Below are 19,476 nucleotides of genomic sequence, written 5' to 3'. Positions count from 1 at the left end.
GTGCACCTGTTTACTCGATTCGCCACCACTGTTGCTTTCCCTGTCAGAGTCTTCATCATCGTCAGACGAGTATTTATTACTTTTCTTCTTCTTTGACGTTTTGTATTCGCTCTCTAGGTCCATCGCCCTATTATAGGCGTTGTCATATGACGTCGGGGGTACAATTTTCATCTTTTTTCATAGGGAGGATTTCAATCCTTAAATGAACCATTGTTTCTTCAATCCCTCTGCTGGTTGGCTTTCCATTTTACCCAGCAATTCCTTCAGCCTCCTGCTATATGCCCGTACTGTCTCCTTGGTACCTTGTTTGGTACTGTATATCTCCGTTACAATTTCATTGTCATCACGGAGCAACCGAAACTCCTTCGTGAATTCCTTCTGTAGATTGGCCCACGTGGCCACTTTTTGCTTGTCCACATCGGAGTACCAATCTATGGCAACTCCACGTAACGTGGCTGGGAACTGTTGTACCCAGTCATCCTGGTCTGTCACTTCATTGGCTCACCAAATGGTTTCACATGTACGACAGTGCCGTAAGGGGTCTTCCTTGCAGTCCCCTGTGAACTTTGGCAATTTTTGTTTACTCGCCATCCCGGGTCGTCTTCTTGGGGGTGGCTGTGCCTGTGTTTGTGGCCCTGCGCTGCTTCCTTCGGCGGCGCCGGTGGTGTGTCCTGCATGGGCGACTGGAGGTACGGTGTTTTGCCTGTCCTGTGTGGCACCTACAGCCGTATGGTTGCCCTCCCCCTCGTTCTCACCCGCGCCCACTCCTTGCTCTCCTTGGTGATCCTCACTCTGTGGTGTAAGGGATAAGTTTCTAAACTGATCCCGAGTCTCCTCGATTAGATTTCGCCGTAACCTTGTTTCTTCCAGAAACTCTTCGTGGCTCCGCGCCCTATGGTGTTCTGGTGACACGTAGAAATTTCCCTCGGCTTCTGCACCCTCCGTGACACCTCCGTGGTTCCCTTCGGGCCACCCTTCGGCAAGTTGCCTTAGCCTCTATTTTCGTTCTACTCGCTGCTCCAGAATCAAGGCCCTCTGCGCGGCCTCCCACTCGTCCGTTTCTGTTTTTTTATTTCTATCTTTATTCAATAGATTGGGCATTAATTGCCGCACATTTCCATAACTCACAATACATAAATCAAAACACGTCTTTATTAATTCATTTCCTCAAATACAACTCGTGTCAATGACACTTTTATTTGACTATAAAAAGTTCAAGGTTCATTTCCCTCCTGGCTTGGCGCCCCGTTCCGCTTCCCCTTGGCTGCTTTCTTCGTAGTGTTGAAGGATTTGTTGGCGTCGCTTTTCCTGGGCAATCTCCTCCAGGCGAGCCTGTTGTGCCAGCGATGCCTGTGCAAGCAACCGGGGGAGGTGGTTCATCAATCGGTTTACTGCCGGGCTAACCTCCAGTGCTGTCTACATGGCACTTGGTGGGATTTCCGCCTCCGCCGCCTCTTGTGAGACGTAGGTCTGGATGGCTACTTGGAGCAAAATTGAAAATTCTCTCGTTGCCATGTCTTCTCCTGTGTAAAGTTCTGATCGCGCATCATCGGCCTCTGGGTTTATTTCACCAACGGGTAGGCCCATCGTGTCCGTCCGCCATCCACATCTTCCGTTCCCGAGCACGTCTAGGCAACGGCGCCAAATGTTTACCCTCTCGGGTGAATAACTTAAAGTACACAGATAACGCAAAATAATAATGCCATAGATATCAGATGCAATATATCAAATGTTATTCCCTTCCTAATCAGTGTGTTGCAAGTTACATTCTGAAGTTTATAAAGATACTGAGGGGGTGCAAGCGCCAACCATCGCACCGCAACTGCCACCCCTCGGTTGCCAACTAACCAAAACAATTACACATAATTAACTAGTCGTATTTTCGTATACAATAATGCCGCCAACAGCAGTCAGGGAGAAAAAACCCGAGATTGAAGGAAAGATATAGCAAACGAACCCAGAATGCGATGAAATTTGAAACGTGGTTCAAGGATGGACTGAGGATTAAGCTAGTCCAAGGGCGAAGAAAATTCTGCCTCGAGAAGCATGCCATAGAGTAAAATTTTCATTTTTTGACAAAAAATTTATGTAATGGTCCATCATTTTTTAAAACAAAAATGAGGACAACACACTGTACAACCCTTCATAATTTCTTCCTTTTGAAGGAGCCACTTCCTTATGTACTTCTCGTTCCTTTTCTTCCTCCATTAATCTTTCCTTGATTTATATGCTCCCTTCCTTCTTCCTTTCTGTATCTCCCCTCTCTGAAATGAGGTTTTGTTCTCCCTTTTATATCTCATGTTTGAGGGAGTCCCAACTTTTCATTTTATGTCTTAGGAGCATTCATTAACTTAATTAAATTTTAATTACATTCTTTTATATTTATATTTTAATTTTATTTTTATTCTTTTGTATTTTAATTTTATTACTATATTTTATTATCAAATTCTATTTCAAAGTGGGGACATTGCATCCTCTATATTTGTCTCCATTTTAATGTTGACGTGTTGCCACCCCAAACTTCACACCTATATAGTACCCATGTCCTGACAAGCAACCAAAAAGGGTCTTCTTGGTTTTCCATTTCTATAAATTGGCCTTTCTATATTTGTTTTGAAATAGGTATAAAGCTTTCCATCCCCCTTGTATCCTTTTTGTCATACAATTGCCCCAGCTGAGTTTGTTGTAAAAATCAAGGCCCATATATTTATTTTCATTTACCAATTGTAAGGGTCTTCCCTCAAATACAAGGTTTGTTTGTTTTTTTTTCTTCTCAAGGTAAAGATCATGACCTTGGCTTTGCTGATATTCACTTGCATGCCTACCTCCTGACAAAACAATTCTAGAACTTTCAAGTGTGCTCTCAAATTATGTGTTGATTTTGCTATTAAGATAAGGTCATCTACATATAGAAGCAACTTTATTACATAGCTAGCCAAGTGAAGACCTTCACCACCAAACTTGTCTATCCAACTCCTCTAACTTGTCAAGGTATAAACCCAAACAAAATAAGGGATAACATATATCCTTGCTTGATCCCAATTTTGTGCCCAAAACATTTTGATAAACCTTGTCCTGTTCTAACTTTGGCCTAAAATTGATCATAAAACCTATGAATGCTGCCCTATACATCTCTAGCATTCCCAGCTCTTCCATTTTCCCTAGTGTTTTCTTCTAAGCATAGTGTCGAATGCCTCTTGAAATCAACAAAAGAACATTTTTTTTCCCATTGTATATCCCATACCTTCTCAATCAGGTGTCTAAGAGTAATGCGCTGATCAATTTTAAAGTGTTTTGTCCTAAAACCATCGTACCCTTTTGCCCTCTTTCCTTCCGTTTTTTCTCAATTGCTAATTCTACACTTTACCATTCACCTAAAGAGTTTTCCAAAAAGAGGATTAATCATTATAGTATGGTAGTTTGATGTTTTTTGACATCTCCACTTTTGAGGAGAGGAATGGCAACATTGTTTGTCCAATTTGCTGGAAATCCATTGTGAATGACCCCATTGACTATCCTTTTGATGATTGTGGTGTGAGGGGTTCAAAGAAACGGGACTCGGACTCGGGACTCGGCGTCAGACTCGGCTTCCGACTCGGTTGGACTCAGGAAAGTGAAAAACTCAAGAAATTTAGAGATTTTTAAAGATTTAAACCTTGTCTCAGACACCCTTTATTGAATACACCTTAAAGACACAAAAACATCATCAAACTCGGCTCATTTGATTACATACACAAGTATACATCAATCACATATGCATAAACGCAAATTGTAGCTGAAGAAAATAACAAACATAGATATATAAATATTGTAAAATGTATACAATATTACAAAACTCATGGAATAAAAAATCCATGTCATCATATGATCATCATCAAATGTTTCATACAAATACCAAAGGTAAATAGTAAATACTAAATACAACTACAAGTGTACAAGCCTATGGCTCAGAGGACCGTGCACCCTCTCGCCCTGGCCCCCTGTGAAGGCATTTAAAATAGGTCCTGGATGATTCAACAGCCATAGTCACTCCCCGTGACACCATGCCATGCTCACCAACATCAGGAACAACTGTGTCATGCTCACCAACATCAGGAACAACTGTGTCACTCTGAGTCTCAGTATTTCCTGTCTCTGCTCGTGCTCTCTGCTCCTCCTCTGCCATGGCTACAGCCTCAGCCTCTATATCTATCTGGTTGATCCAATCAATGTCATCATCACTAAAGACAGCTGTAGGAGTCCGAGGAGCTATCTGATTCTCATTGGCCCACTCTGCTTCAAGATCAACCTCATCTAGAATGATAGGAGAGATGTCAACTAATGCATTCTTTCTCATTCTCAGGCGGAGGTTGTAGTGAACAAAGATGAGATCATTCATCTTCTCCACAGATAATCTATTGCGCCTCTTGGAGTGTATGTGCTCAAACATACTCCAATTGCGCTCACAACCTGATGTGCTGCATGGTTGGCTCAAGATGCGAATGGCCAACTTCTGAATATTTGGTGTTTTTGGGCCAAAAAAGCTCCACCAATGATCTGAGTTTGAAATGAGAAAAATAAATAAAATCAGTCTCACTCATGAACTCATTTAACAAGTTACAATATAGTATTGAATAAAACTAAAATGAAGCCTTACAATTTATTTTTACCTGGCATCAGAGTTGTCCTACCATCTTTGGTGACAGGACGAGAGAAGGTCTCCCCTTGTGCACCTGAGAACAACTGTAGCTCTCGAAAAAGGTCTATCTGAGAAGTACCAGCAGGTCCCATCTTCTCCATGATTGCGTATAGCCCATTAAGGACCTCCACATCAGCCTTGAAAGAAGGGATAAAACGGAAGGCCGGATTCAAATAATAGGCTGCCGCATGGATGGGCCTATGAAGCTGATGATGCCATCTCCTATCAATGATCTCACAAATGGGACCATACTTGCTCTCATCTCCTCCATAGACGAATCTAATGGCCTCCTTCGCCCTATCCATGCCCTCATATATATAGCCCATTGCGGGCTTATCTCCATCCGCAACTCGCAACAAAACCACCAAGGGCTTAACAAACTGCAAAATTGAAAATATTGTGTAATTTAGAAAAATGAGCAAATAAGAGAATACATATTACATATAATAAGTTATAAAACATGAAATTAAATTGTAGAATCTATAAAAAAATTACCTTCACTATCTCATCACAAGGGACCCAAAAGCCTTGCTCGTCAAAAATGTAGTCTGCCATATCTTTCCCTGCAGGGGTGGTAGCATAGGATGAGGAAGACCACTCCTCACCAACAATCATATGTCTCAAGGTAGACTTAGACCTAAGCATGGACTGCAATGTGAGGAAGTTTGTGGCAAATCTTGTGATTCTTGGACGAGCTAACTCCTTCTGCTCTCTGTATTGTCTCATAAGAGCCAACACCAATGAATGATTATATACAAATTTGCAGACATTTCTTGCCCTTTCTACACATCTCTTGACCCATAGTATTTTTCCAATATCCTCCAACATGAGGTCAATGCAATGAGCAACACATGGAGTCCAAGCTATAGATGGGTGCCTCTCCATCAATAGTCTACCTGCAGTAACATAATTTGTTGCATTGTAAATTGTAATTAATGGAGGTACAAACTACAAGATAGTAATTAATTTGCAAACAAAATTAGTTTGTAATCAAAAGTTTACCCGCAGCAACATAATTTGCTGCATTGTCGGTCACCACCTGTACCACGTTCTCCTCACCCACATCTTCAATCACCTCTATCTGCTCACATAGGTAGGTGGCATTTTTGCAATGGGCGGAGGCATCAATGGACTTGATGAAAATGGTGCCCCCTGAAATAAAAAAATAAAGCTAGGTCAATGATCATTCAATAAACCATTAAATAAAAAATAAAAAATTAAAGACTATATGAAACTAAAATTAATCAATCACCCGCGGAAGAAACAAGAAAATTAAGGAGAGTTCTATTTCTCCTATCCGTCCAACCATCAGTCATGATGGTGCAACCTTTAGTGCTCCATATCTGGCGTTGTTCATCTAAATCCTTCTTCACATCATCCACCATTTGAGACAAAATGGGTCCCCTCAAATCACTCTCACTGGAGGCTTTGAACCTCGCCCCGCATATGGTAATGGCATCAACCATTTCTTGCCAATAAGGAGACCTGTCGCAAAGAAACTCAATGAGATAAGTTAAGTATAAAAATTAAAACAATCAAAGTTATCAAACATAAAAGCTAGTAAAACATTCACCTGGCTACAAAGAATGGAATACAGCTGTAGCTCCAAATCCTGCCAACTGCCATTTTAGCAGAATCATGGACCTCCTTGTTCCAACCCATGCCCTCAAGTGATGGTTGAGACCCAGGAGTAGTGCGAGGCACAAAGAAGGAATCCAACCTAGATTTGTGAATCCTAGGTCCAATGCTAACACTCCCACTACAACTACTAGTGCTAGGAGCATGAGAAGTGGTGGTGGCATTGCCACTTATAGAAGCAGAAGCGGAAGCGGAAGCACCAACAGTAGCAAACTGAGTGGGACGATATGGAGGTAAGAAAGAAGGGCCTCCAACACAACCTAACTGTGTCCCTCTTCCTAAAAATGTCTCTCTCCCAATGGCCGCTCGATCCTCCTTTTGTTTCTTTTTCCTTTCAATTTCCTCAACCATTACATAACATTCACGTACGGCCTCAGGGATTGCTTTTAGGCATGGTTCGACATCATGTCCACGCACACCAGCAATATGGCATTTCAGCCTATATATACCTCCATGGAATATTGTTTTTCAAAACATACATTTTGTTTGCCCCTTTCCTTACCCTGGAAAATCCTCATGATATTTCCAAGCAGGGTCCTTTCTAATGGGGGGTCTAGAAGTTGAAGTAGACATTTTAGGATAGTTTTGTGAAACTTGAAGTTGAGGCAAATAATAAAGTGAAGTTTGCTGCAATAAAACATTACAAATTAAAATTAAAATTAATACATATTACATACATTCAAAAAAACTAAAGTAGGGTTTGACAAACCCTACTTTTAAAAAAAAGAAATTTACAAACCCTACATAGTACAACACTACAACTACATACTACATGCTACATACAAACATACAAAAGATTTTGAAAGAAAATGTAAAACTTTCAGAAAATGGAATTTTTCCATACAAGAAATAAACTAATCTTCAAAAAAACAATCTTACCTCTTACAACAAGCTTGAAATGAGCTGCAAAGTCTTCCTATCCAACTCTTGATGCACCAAATCCAAACACAATGCAGCTCCAATGTGACAAATTGAAGAAAACTTGAGCTTCCTCCTTGCTGATTTTTCTTCTATGCACCCTTGTTTTTCTTCCCAACTCACTTTACTCCTCCTTTTTTTGCAAGTGAATGAAATGAAGGTCACTTTTAGGGATAGGAGATAATCAACAAAAAAAAATGGAATTGAAAAAACCTTGCAAGCTAATTTTTTTTTTTGTGTTTTAGTTGGCTTGACACCGGCCGAGTCTGGGGCTCAAGACTCGCCTGATCCAAACTCGTCAACTCCGCGAGTCTGGCAATTTTACTCGCCAGACTCGGACGAGTCCGAGTCCGAGTCTCTGGGACTCACCGGGCATGACTCGTACTTGGACTCGCCGAGTTTGGGCGAGTTCCGTTTCTATGGAGGGGTTCCAAGCCCCATTTAAGATATTTTTCCTATAACCCATCTATGTAACTTTACCCTTTGCTATCTTTTTAATTCCTTCTTTGAAATCTATTCTAGAGAAGAGTTTAGCTTTTGTATTAATTACTAAGGGGATGTCTTTATCTTGGTTTGTCTCATAGCTCAGTTTTGCATATTCTAGCCATTAGTAGTATGTGATATTATCCTCAATTGTTGTACTATTTTGCTATAATTTCTTTGAAAATCCTCTAGGATTATGCTTTTTAAGAGAAATTAGTTCTTTTCTACCTTTTTTCATGTTCACGTCCCTTTTACATCTCACTGGCTTCTTCATAAGCCTTTTAACTTTCTCTTTTCTTTCCCAAGATTTTCAACATTTTCTTTGCTGCTTTGCATTCTTTATCAGACCAAGCATTTGTCGAAGACTTCTTTTGTTGACTTTCTTAGGTATAGATCTTTTTCATGGAATGAGTGCTTTGTGGATTATTGTTATCGAATTATCGCTGCCTATTATTCTTCTGTTTATGCCGGACATGCCAATATCTTCTGTTTTCTGCAGTTGTTTTTAAAGTGGTGAAATTTCTTGGTTCTCATGTGTCATAGGACTTGTGCCTGAGGGTTGGAGCTTATCTTGTTGTTGGTTATCTCTTTGCACACTAATCTTTACATAAATTGGATTATGATCATATTTCATTTCTATAGGAGAGATCCAAACCTCTACCTTCATTAGCCATGGCATAGCACTTTGTGAGAAAATAACATAATCAACCATACTTTGCCCATGGTATATTTAACATGTAATGTTACATGAGCCCGGCCATAATTTTATGCTGTTACATATAATCAAGTCGTATAGGCTGCATAACCATAACAATTCTGCTCCATATTGCTTAATACATTCTTTTCTATTTTGGGAGATCCTATCCCAATTTTGATTCTCTTCTTCCTCTATAGTGGACTGCCTTTCAGCCTCTCCTCACTTCTAAGGTAAAGGGCTTGATTATTTGTTTTTCTTGCATTAAAGTCTTCTATTAAAATGACTTCACCTATGGCACTATAAACTGATATGTCCATTTCTTAACATTGTGTCTCCTTCCTCCTTTCCTAGATTATTTTTCTTATATGATTTTCAGCTATGAGGTGCAAAGTAACACTCAACAAAACAAATTGTAGATTCCTCATCTGTTATCTTCATTCATATGTATTGATTACTTGAGTCTTCCTTCTATACTTTTATGATTCCTTCCCATAATTCTCTTACTAGAATTGTCGTATGCCCATCGATGCACTTTGCCACTTTTTGTTCACTCATCTCAAACCAAAATCTCTTATAACCTTCAAATTCTGAAACTCTGTAGGTCATGTTCATACATTTTGACAAGGACAATGATGCGCTTTCCCTTCACTATGGGCCCTAAACCAATATCCCTACTCCAAGGGTAGCTTATCATTACAAGGTGATCCTGAGGGGTCCCACCTTCCTATTTATTATGTGTGATTTTGTCAATGTACTAGGCTCTCCCCTTACATAAACATGCTTTGTTTCCCTCCTTTCTTGCTATTACAACCTTTTGCATTCTTCCCTCCTTTCTTTTAGCTGTGCTGGAGTTAAATATTCATCTTTGTAAAATTGTGTGCCCTTGAGAAATGTTTTGATTCTTAATAATTAATTTTGATTGGACTATTCATCCTATTTCTTCCTCCTTGTACCATTCTTCCTTAATACATTCTTTTCTATTTTGGGAGATCCTTTCCCAATTTTGATTCTCTTCTTCCTCTAACTATAGTGGATTGCCTTTCAGCCTCTCCTCACTTCTAAGGTAAAGGGCTTGATTATTTGTTTTTCTTGCATTAAAGTCTTCTATTAAAATGACCTCACCTATGGCACTATAAACTGATATGTCCATTTTTAACATTGTGTCTCCTTCCTCCTTTCCTAGATTATTTTTTTTATATGATTTTCAGCTATGAGTTGCAAAGTAACACTCAACAAAACAAATTGTAGATTCCTCACCTGTTATCTTCATTCATATGTATTGATTACTTGGGTCTTCCTTCTATACTTTTATGATTCCTTCCCATAATTCTCTTACTAGAATTGTCGCATGCCCATCGATGCACTTTGCCACTTTTTGTTCACTCATCTCAAACCAAAATCTCTTATAACCTTCAAATTCTGAAACTCTGTAGGTCATGTTCATACATTTTGACAAGGACAATGATGCACTTTCCCTTCACTATGAACCCTAAACCAATATCCCTACTCCAAGGGTAGCTTATCATTACAAGGAGATCCTGAGGGGCCCCACCTTCCTATTTATTATGTGTGATTTTGTCAATGTACTAGGCTCTCCCCTTACATAAACATGCTTTGTTTCCCTCCTTTCTTGCTATTACAACCTTCTTGCATTCTTCCCTCCTTTCTTCTAGCTGTGCTGGAGTAAAATATTCATCTTTGTAAAATTGTGTGCCCTTGAGAAACGTTTTGATTCTTAATAATTAATTTTGATTGGGCTATTCATCCTATTTCTTCCTCCTTGTACCATTCTTCCTTAATACATTCTTTTCTATTTCGGGAGATCCTTTCCCAAGTTTGATTCTCTTCTTCCTCTAACTATAGTGGATTGCCTTTCAGCCTCTCCTCACTTCTAAGGTAAAGGGCTTGATTATTTGTTTTTCTTGCATTAAAGTCTTCTATTAAAATGTCCTCACCTATGGCACTATAAACTGATATGTCCATTTTTAACACTGCGTCTCCTTCCTCCTTTCCTAGATTATTTTTCTTATATGATTTTCAGCCATGAGCTGCAAAGTAACACTCAACAAAACAAATTGTAGATTCCTCATCTGTTATCTTCATTCATATGTATTGATTGCTTGGGTCTTCCTTTTCTAGTTTTATGATTCCTCCCCATAATTCTCTAACTAGAATTGTGTAATGTCCCTTCCTTAGGCATCTTAGACTTGAGCAGAGGTTGGCCTACTATTAGGGTCTCATAGGTCAGCAGTGTGGTTTGGGGACCCAACCGGGGGTTGTGGAACTCAACAGGGAGCTTTTTTGGGCCTTTTAGATTGGAGTTCTGGGGTTGAATCCATGGTTAAAATTGAAATATTAAAGTTGGCCTTATGTGAATAGTAAAAAGTGAATAGTAACAGAGAAACATAAGATGAATAGTAAAATGTGCCCCCCATCCTGGTAACTTACGTTGTTTTTAAAAGGAGGCCAAGTTCACAATGAGGAATTAGATCTTCAATGATATTTTATGATTTTTAAGGCCAAATAGTAACCCGAAAATAGATAAAAAGGCACTTTGTCTATCACTTGGATTCATTCTTATGCTTCCAATTTTCAGATCAGCAGCTTGCTCGAGGGTTTCAGCAGCTTGGAGCTTCCAGGAACACAAACTTCTGGAAGAATTCGGAGATTTGGACGAAAACCCATCTGTCCTAGGGACAAGTTACATCAAGATCCAACTTCATTGTGCAATTGGCCCCCTTTTTTGGGGTTTTGAGTGCAGAATTATCAGTGTGAGGGCAGATTTTCTTCAATTAATTGCAGGGGAGACCTTTTTGAGGTCAATATCACTCATTTTCAGCTTATTCTCAGCCAGCCACTCCATTTTGGGAAGAAGGGCATCAAGCCCTAGGTTGTAATTGGAGTTTGAAGCTAATATTAGAGCTGATTTTTATATTCTATCTGGTGGAAATTTGTATCAGACCTTTATGCTTAGTTAAAGGTATGTACATCGGTCTTTTTAAGTGAAAGAAAGTTATCTTAATTGCCTTCTTAATGTGTTATGCATTATTCTATCTTGTATTAGCTATTTCTGTCACTTAGCATTCAAAACATTATTCTAAAACTCTCAAAACCCCAAACAAAACAAAGAAATCAGTCAAACCCCTACTTAACATACACTGGCCAAAGACCTTATCAACAAAATAAATTGTTGGTTTGGATCGGATTTGGTTAGAATTGGGTTGGCGATCTTTCAAATTGTTGAATGCCCATCCATGCACTTTGCCACTTTTTGTTCACTCATCTCAAACCAAAACCTTCTTATAACCTTCAAATTCTGAAACTATGTAGCTCTCATGTTCATACATTTTGACAAGGACAATGATGCACTTTCCCTTCACTATGGGCCCTCAACCATGATCCCTACTCCAAGGGTAGCTTATCATTATAAGGTGCTCCTGAGGGGCCCCACCTTCCTATTTATTTTGTGTGATTTTGTCACTGTACTAGGTTCTCCCCTTACATAAACATGCTTTGTTTCTCGTATTTCTTGCTTTTACAAACTTCTTCCATTCTTCCCTCCTTCCTTCTAGCTGTGCTGGAATTAAACATTCAGCTTTGTAAAATTGTGTCCCTTTGAGAAACGTTTTGATTCTTAATAGTTAATTTTGATTGGACTATTCATCCTATTTCTTCCTCCTTGTACCATTCTTCCAATTCTACTTGCTTGGTGGATATGCCCTACCCATTGAAATTTGTCTACTAGAAAGTCTTTTATTCCCTTGTTCACATTCTTGTTTTTCCCATTTTCTTTTAGTGTTTTGATTATGAAATATGCAGCTTAATCATGTTGGTCTCTTTTTCCCACATTTTAAATTTGACTTGCTTCTCTACGAGTTCTCTGCGTTTTTTGTTGGCCCTTTTAACCACTTGTACCCATGACTTGGTCTCTTCAAATCGTTTCATTAGCTTAGCTTCTTTGACCTCCATACTTGTTATTGCTGATTGGATCTTTTTGATGTGGAATGTTTCTTTCCTCGGTTGCTTTTGACATATTTATGCTTTCAGCATGGTTTAATTCATGTGTTATGGTCAAAAGCTCTTTTTGACCTGTTTTGATAGTGTTATGTAATATGTTTATTTGATCCTTAAGTAACTTATATTCATGGGTTAGCTTCAAGTTGGCGTCAGTGATCTCTTGCATCTTGTTATCCTTCATCCACTCTTAACCTCTATGGTATCAAGTCTCCTCTTCAATCCTATTAACTCAATGACATACAAATGTGATGACCACATTCAACTTATTTCAATTTCAGCTATAATAATAAAATGAGTTGGTGAGGTGCATTGTCAGCATTTGTGTGTAGTCATTTAGTCTTGTGTTGGCATGTAAGTACTTTTGTCCATTCCATTGATATTTAAAAGTTAATCTTTTTTGATAGTCTTGGTGGCTTTAATGTGTTGTTTAGGTTCTGATTTGTGTTGTTTGTTCTCACTTAATTGACTATTACCTATGGTATGTTTTCAGATAGCTAGTTTTCCACAATTATTTGCTGATTTGTATGGCATAGAATATATGTTCATGCCTCCTGGTATTTGTATCTAAGAAATTCTGTCAGGATTGCATATGTAAGCCAACAAGGGTGCTGCTGCAATACCCATGCTCAAGATTCCTTGAAAAATTTAGCAAGCATTTCTTTATTTACAATGGATCGTCTGTAAATGAAGATCTCAAATTCTGAATTTCTTAGAATGCTACTTGCTCAATATGAAATCCCAGTTTATTGTTTCCAAAAACAAATGGCTGCCACCTCAAAAAGGAGACACCGCACAAGAATTCAGTATTGATGGAGGAAATGGAACAATGAATTTGGATGATCCAGGAAAGAGCCTTGATCTGCAGATCTATAAGAGCCTTGCCTAGGCCAAAGATTTTGAAGCTCTAAGCTCAAGGGAAGTAGAAACAATGGCTTGGTCAACCTTCTCTTGATAGTTAATAACTTGATACTTCAAGATTACTTCTTAGAGATCTTTCCTTCAAAAGGGTTGGTTTCTCAAAAAATGAGACCAACTCGTGAAAATTGGGCTGTAAATTTCAACTTCATAGAAGATCTGCCCAGAATGGTGCTTATTTGGTTAATACTCCCATCTAGTGAATATTAGCTATACATCTAAACTAATGATGACTTTGTTAGTGGAAATAGCAATGAGTCTATGGGTTACCTTAGATTTAACTTTTAAGCATGAACCATGATTTTTACGATTCATATCCTACAAAGCTTTGCATGTACTATTCAAGAGATACACCACAATTTCATTGATTTACCCTGGCATTTTTATGACACACCTTTGTTGTGCATCATGCATTGGGCCATCTCCATCAGTTTCAACCTAGTCCAAGACTCTTGAGGAGTTGTATCCTACAAGGCTTTGCATGGACTTCTCAAGTGGCGCTCAATTCAACTTCATTATCCTTAGATTCTAGGGCTACTATAAACTAAACAACTGGTGGCAGCCATTTCAAATTTCTTTTTGATTTATAGCTAAAGCCTACAACCAATGTGTACCATAGCATTTGCTTTGACTCTAGACAAATGTTCATAAGATATCACATTTCCACCTCAATGTTTAAGGTGTGTATAATTTTTTTTTTTTGGTTCAGTTTTTGTGCCAACCAAATTCTTCTTTGCTAGTGCATAGAGTGAATTTCTAGGAATTGGGTGCTATCACACCATGGAAGATCATGCTATATATATTCTTCCTAGTCTAGGGAAATCCTATATCGTACTTTTAAAAGAGCTGTTGATATATATGTGGAAAGCCCATAATGTGCCTTATGAAGAGCCCTTGATTTTAGAATATAAGGCGGCTTGCCTTTGTAATAAAGTCACTATAGTGACTTAGTGTTGTGTTTGTGTCAGTGTTCCACGAGCATTGGGGATGCGGGGATGCGTTTCCGGGACGGGGGGACCTAGGGCCTAAGTTTGGGGACAGCGGGGATGGCGGCGGGGGGGTTGCGGGGTGGTGGTGCTCATATGGTTATACATATACATATAGTACTTGAAAAACTAGTTTTGAAAAGATGTATGACAGTATAACAGTATAAGAATTAGATTTCAAATGAAACTATAGGAAATACCAAGATTAGTAATTGCTAAATGCTAAATAAAATTTGACAAATGAAATTGTCGAATTGGAGATTTCTATTATATCGAAAAAGGAAAACGAAAATATGAATATCTGATGCCATTGCAAAGTCTATAATAATAAAGCTGATTACATGATTCATCATTACAATGAGTAGCCAAATACAAATACGTGTAGCAATAGCATTACAAAAGAGACTAGAGTCAAAGACAAAATGACAAAACTCAAAATGTAGCTAATGGAGGCCTCTAATCATCTGCGAATTCCTCCTCGTTGGAACTGATGGACTCCTGAAGATCAAGGTCCCTCAAACTCACACCAACTAGCCCTGCATCTAAAGTGGTAGGATCATCCTCATCAATCTGTGAAGGCTTCTCTGGCTCTACATCCCATCGTGCCACTGGACTCTCCTTGTACACAAGTGTCTTGTGGTCCATGAGACGCAATGCACTGTGTACAACCACAAGCTTCTCTGCTCTCTTAGAGGTAAATATGTTCCTCTTAAGAGAGTGGATGAAGCTATATGTAGACCAGTTCCTCTCAACAGCTGAAGAACTGGAAACCTGGGATAGCAGACGGATGGCTAGAGTGGTGGTCAAATATTTCGGGCCATGACAATTCCACCACCAAAGTGGGTCCTCCTGTGCCATAGTGTATATATCCATCTTTGCCACACCTGAATAACCTCTAAGAGTGGCAAATCTCCCCCACTCAGTGCGAATTGTGCCGACATCTCTGGAATCAAACATCTTCTCTATGCACCTAAAGAAACCCGCCTTCACCTCATCATCCTGAATCGGTGTCACTCTACCCGGTCTAGCCTTGTACTACTTAGGATTCAAGGCAAAGGCAGCCATATGCAAAGGAGTGTTCAACTTGTCCCATCTACGCTGAATGATAGGCCGGATTTTCTCATTGTAGAATGCTAGAGAGGGGTCCTTCACTTGCACAACAGCCCTCATCTAGTCAAGCATAGAGTCGATGCACTCATACACCTCTCCAAGGTTAGGTGCATCCCCATCCCCATATCTGATCACCTGGAATGCTGGAGAAATGATGGAGACAATGTATTTCGCATCAGTCCAAAACACATCACTCTTCACTATCTCCTTCACCCTTCTCCCCTGCTCTGTCTTGGCCTCAGCCCACCTATTCCACTCATTAGTCATAACCATGAGTTGCAATGCCTCTTGCAACTCAATCATTCTCTCCAAGAGAATGAAATAGGATGCATATCTAGTCTCAACTGGTTTCAAGAACTCCTTCTTCGCGAAGGTGCTGAAGAGTGCATGTGAAGTGTAGTGGTTGCAGATAAACATCTGCACATCTCTCGCATCGGTGACCACTCCTCTAATCCAGTCAATCTTCCCCATGTCCTTGAGTGCATTGTTCATGGCATGCACACAACATGGGATCCACCAAATGTGCCTATAGGCTGCCTCAATGAGTCTCCCTGCTGCTCTACACACATGAACTGCATCTATCACTACTTGGACCACATTTTGTGGCCCAACCTCCTCAATAGCCTCCCTGAGGACCTGAAATTGGAAATCAGCATCTTTACGATGCCATGTACAATCAACTGCTTTGAGGAAGTATGGGCCCTCTGCACATGTGACCATGACGTTGATGAGTAGACGATGGCTAATGTCCATCCACCCATCCATAACTATGCAGCACCCCGATGCTACGCAACATGCCTTCATCTTCTCCATCAAAATATTGATCTTGGAATAGCATTTATCTAAGATTGAGGTCCTCATTTTCATCTCCCCTGGTGGCACATAAGATGGTCCTCCCTTGGCCACCATAGCCATCATCTCCCTATAATAAGGAGACCGTGTAACATGAAATGGAATGCCATTGGCAAAGAAGAACTTGCCAATGGATTCATCTATCTCATCTCTTAGCTGCACATTAAACATATCAGCAATGGGGTTGCTCTGTGGTGTCTGCAACCTATGTTTCCCAGCCCTGGCGGCAGTAGAAGTGGAAGTGGATGGAGATCCAAACATCATTCCTCTCGTCTGCGAAGCATGAGAAGTATGTGGCAGATTCTGGTTGCCCTGAAGTGCCGTCCTAGCAGACAAAGTAGTAGGCATTGAAATATTTGTGTCATCTGGAACCCCCAAAAGCCTATTAAACTCAATTTTGTACTGAATATTTTCAGCTTCCTCCAAAAACTTACAATGTTTCACGCCTTTTCCTCTCCAAAACAGAAAATGTGCATTCACCCTACTAATGCTACCGAACCATTCAGTGTCACAAATGTTGCACTTCCACTTCCTTGTTCCCCCACTTGAATGTGATGTGCCTTGTACTGATATTCGTGAAGCAAACTGTTTTAGAGGAGACTTAGGACCAAAATGACCCCTAGCATACGATGCCAACAATTCTGAAGGGCAACCTGTACTAGCCGGTGCACTCGCCATAGAACTAGATTGGGCTCCAGGATCAGCCCCATGGTCACCCCCCTCATTTTCAAGTTCATATTTTGAATCATTCTCACTATGAGAATGGATTTCCATGTCATCTTCACTCATGCCTTGGGAGCTCATTGTGAAATTGACACTGCATTTCACAAAATAAAAATAAAAATAAAATCAGCCTAGTTAAACAATATATTTTTTTTCTTATTCATCTCAAAATGAGATTTGATGTTGAATCTTGAGGGCAAAATGATGAATGACTCATCTGAATCATTCATCATTTTGCCCTCAAGATTCAACATCAAATCTCATTTTGAGATGAATAGGGTAAAAAAATCCAAAAATGATAGAACAATGAAAATCAAAAAAAAAAAACCAAAAAAATAACAAGAAAAAGTTGAAAAACCCTACCTTGTGCTTGAAAAATCTCTCCAAAATGCTTCTTCCTCTTCTTCTTCCTCCTATCACGCTTGCAATCACTTTTCTCACCCCTTCAATCAGTCTTCTTCAAGTTTTTCCTCCTCTTCAGCTTGCTGGAAAAAAAATCAGTTTTCCAAAATGAGAGTGAAATCTAAAAAAAACATGGTTTTGTGTTGTTTTGGGTGAAAGGGTGGGGCCCATGTTCAATTAGGGTTACTCCTTAACCCCTAAAAAAGTCACATTTTTATTTAAAATTGCCTTTTTTAATTGCATATGACGTGGGGTGACGGGAGACGTCTGGGCATCTCCCCGTCCCTCGAGAGACGTCTGCACGTCTCTACATCTTTCAAGAGACGGGGAGACGCCCAGATGTCTCCACGTCTCCTTGGGAGACGCGGAGACGTCTCGGCATCTCGGCGGCGATTGGGTGGCGGTGGCGGGACGGTGGGGGATGTCGCGTCCCCGCCTCAGAGACGTTTCCTCCTGGGAGATGTGGCCAAAAAGGGGGGGGACGCGTCCCCGTGGAACACTGGTTTGTGTTGCTATTGTTAGCATTTAGGGTCATGGACAAGTGTCACATTTTAAAAAAAAATTTGGTTACATCTCTCAATCGCTTTGTAAGCAGATGGACCCTATTGTAATCTTCACTCCAATATTTTTTTTATATTAATGATAGGGTACCAAAATAGATTACATTATGAGGAGCTCTTGGCCAACCAAGCTCAAAAATTATCACCAAGAGTACAAAAAATTAAAAAATGTGATGAGTTTGAATAGTTTGGATCAAATATATCTATCTATGCCACCGTCTTAATCCCAAGACCCAATTACACTGTTATTACACATTGTTTTTGCAAAATTCAATGAGGAGATGCACAATATCTGGATCAGCAACCATATCCCATTTAGCCTCCTGAGTCCTCTCTTTCTTTCTTTATTTCTATGTTCAATTTCAGTCTTGGTGATCTGCTTTTCTTCCAGGTGCTTGTTGAGCAAGGCCACCTCTTCCTCATTCAAGTTATTCTTTCCATGGGGGAAGAAGTGAGCCAATTTTATATCTGTTTTGTACACCTACATGACGCCCTCCTTCAACAAGATCATCAACCTGTCCTTAGGTATCTCTATAGAAGGAAACCTGCAACATAATGGTGAAATAGGTGAGTTTGCTGTTGAACTCAGTAAGGGGCCTTCTTTTGGACTGAAAAATCTCTTCATTCCTCTTGCACAAAATCCAAAATATCTCATTCACTCAATATTTAATAATATTATATTGTGTTATTAGCTCTTTTTCTCAATATGGTAAAGAAAGGGTTTTATCCTAGGCGTATTGCATGAAGAAAATCATAGGTCATGTATAATCTAGTGGTGGCCATTTTTACATGTTGAATTTTGCAGGTGTCACAAATAGGGAAAGCAACAAGGTCACATTTTTGCCAAGGGTATGCGATTTTCACTAGTCGTGACCTCTACTAGTTGCCTGAAGTCTTCAACATTTTAGGAATATACAACTGCATTTTTTTTCATGTGTTTATCACAATAGACATAAAAGACACTAGTTTTAGTTGAATGAGTGGAGGAATCATGAAGTCTTTCCTATCACACAGTCATCAAAATGCAAGTTGCATCAACATGAAAATCATGAGTTTTGTAGGAGTTGTGAAGATCTATTTTAGTTGTGAGGGTTGCATTCATCAATGATTTTTAACCAATTGCGTGGGACTAACACATCTTAACCTCAATTTCCACATTAGAAAGTAAAAATTTATATGCAAAAATTGATGAATAAGAATTCATAGGGAATAAGAAGCTAGCTATAGCTTCAAATAAATTACTAGATTGGTGAAGTACGGATGATAGAACCAAAGCCATTAGTGGTCTTGCTCTCTCTAATGCCGAGTTACAACATATAAATCTAGTAAAATTATCCAAGGAAATTTGGGGTAATCTAAATAAATTGTTTGTAGCAAAAGCAATCAATGCAATTTTTTTTCTAAAGGTTCAAAATTCAAGATGGCTGGCAGAGTCACCATGTCTCTCCTTAGACAGCTAGCAGAAGTCAATGCTATGGTAGATGTTGCGGATTCGAA

General features: G+C 39.5%; 1 protein-coding gene across 2 annotated transcripts in view; it reads left to right on the top strand.

The window, feature by feature from the left end:
- Positions 1 to 19,476, top strand: part of LOC131043810 (ferrochelatase-2, chloroplastic) — a 221,820-nt gene that overhangs the window by 172,617 nt on the left and 29,727 nt on the right. The window contains exon 11 of one of the 2 annotated variants that reach the window (XR_009105605.2): positions 11,011 to 11,394. The exons of the other annotated variant lie outside the window; for it this stretch is intronic. The gene's annotated coding sequence lies outside the window, so the exon portion shown is untranslated. The remainder of the gene's footprint in view (positions 1 to 11,010; positions 11,395 to 19,476) is intronic. 2 annotated transcript variants of the gene reach the window in all.

Source organism: Cryptomeria japonica, chromosome 6 (genome assembly GCF_030272615.1).
Source record: "Cryptomeria japonica chromosome 6, Sugi_1.0, whole genome shotgun sequence".
In the NCBI taxonomy this organism is placed as follows: domain Eukaryota; kingdom Viridiplantae; phylum Streptophyta; class Pinopsida; order Cupressales; family Cupressaceae; genus Cryptomeria; species Cryptomeria japonica.
The sequence above is the reverse complement of the archived record's forward strand: the minus strand, read 5'-3'. Positions and strand labels throughout refer to the sequence as shown.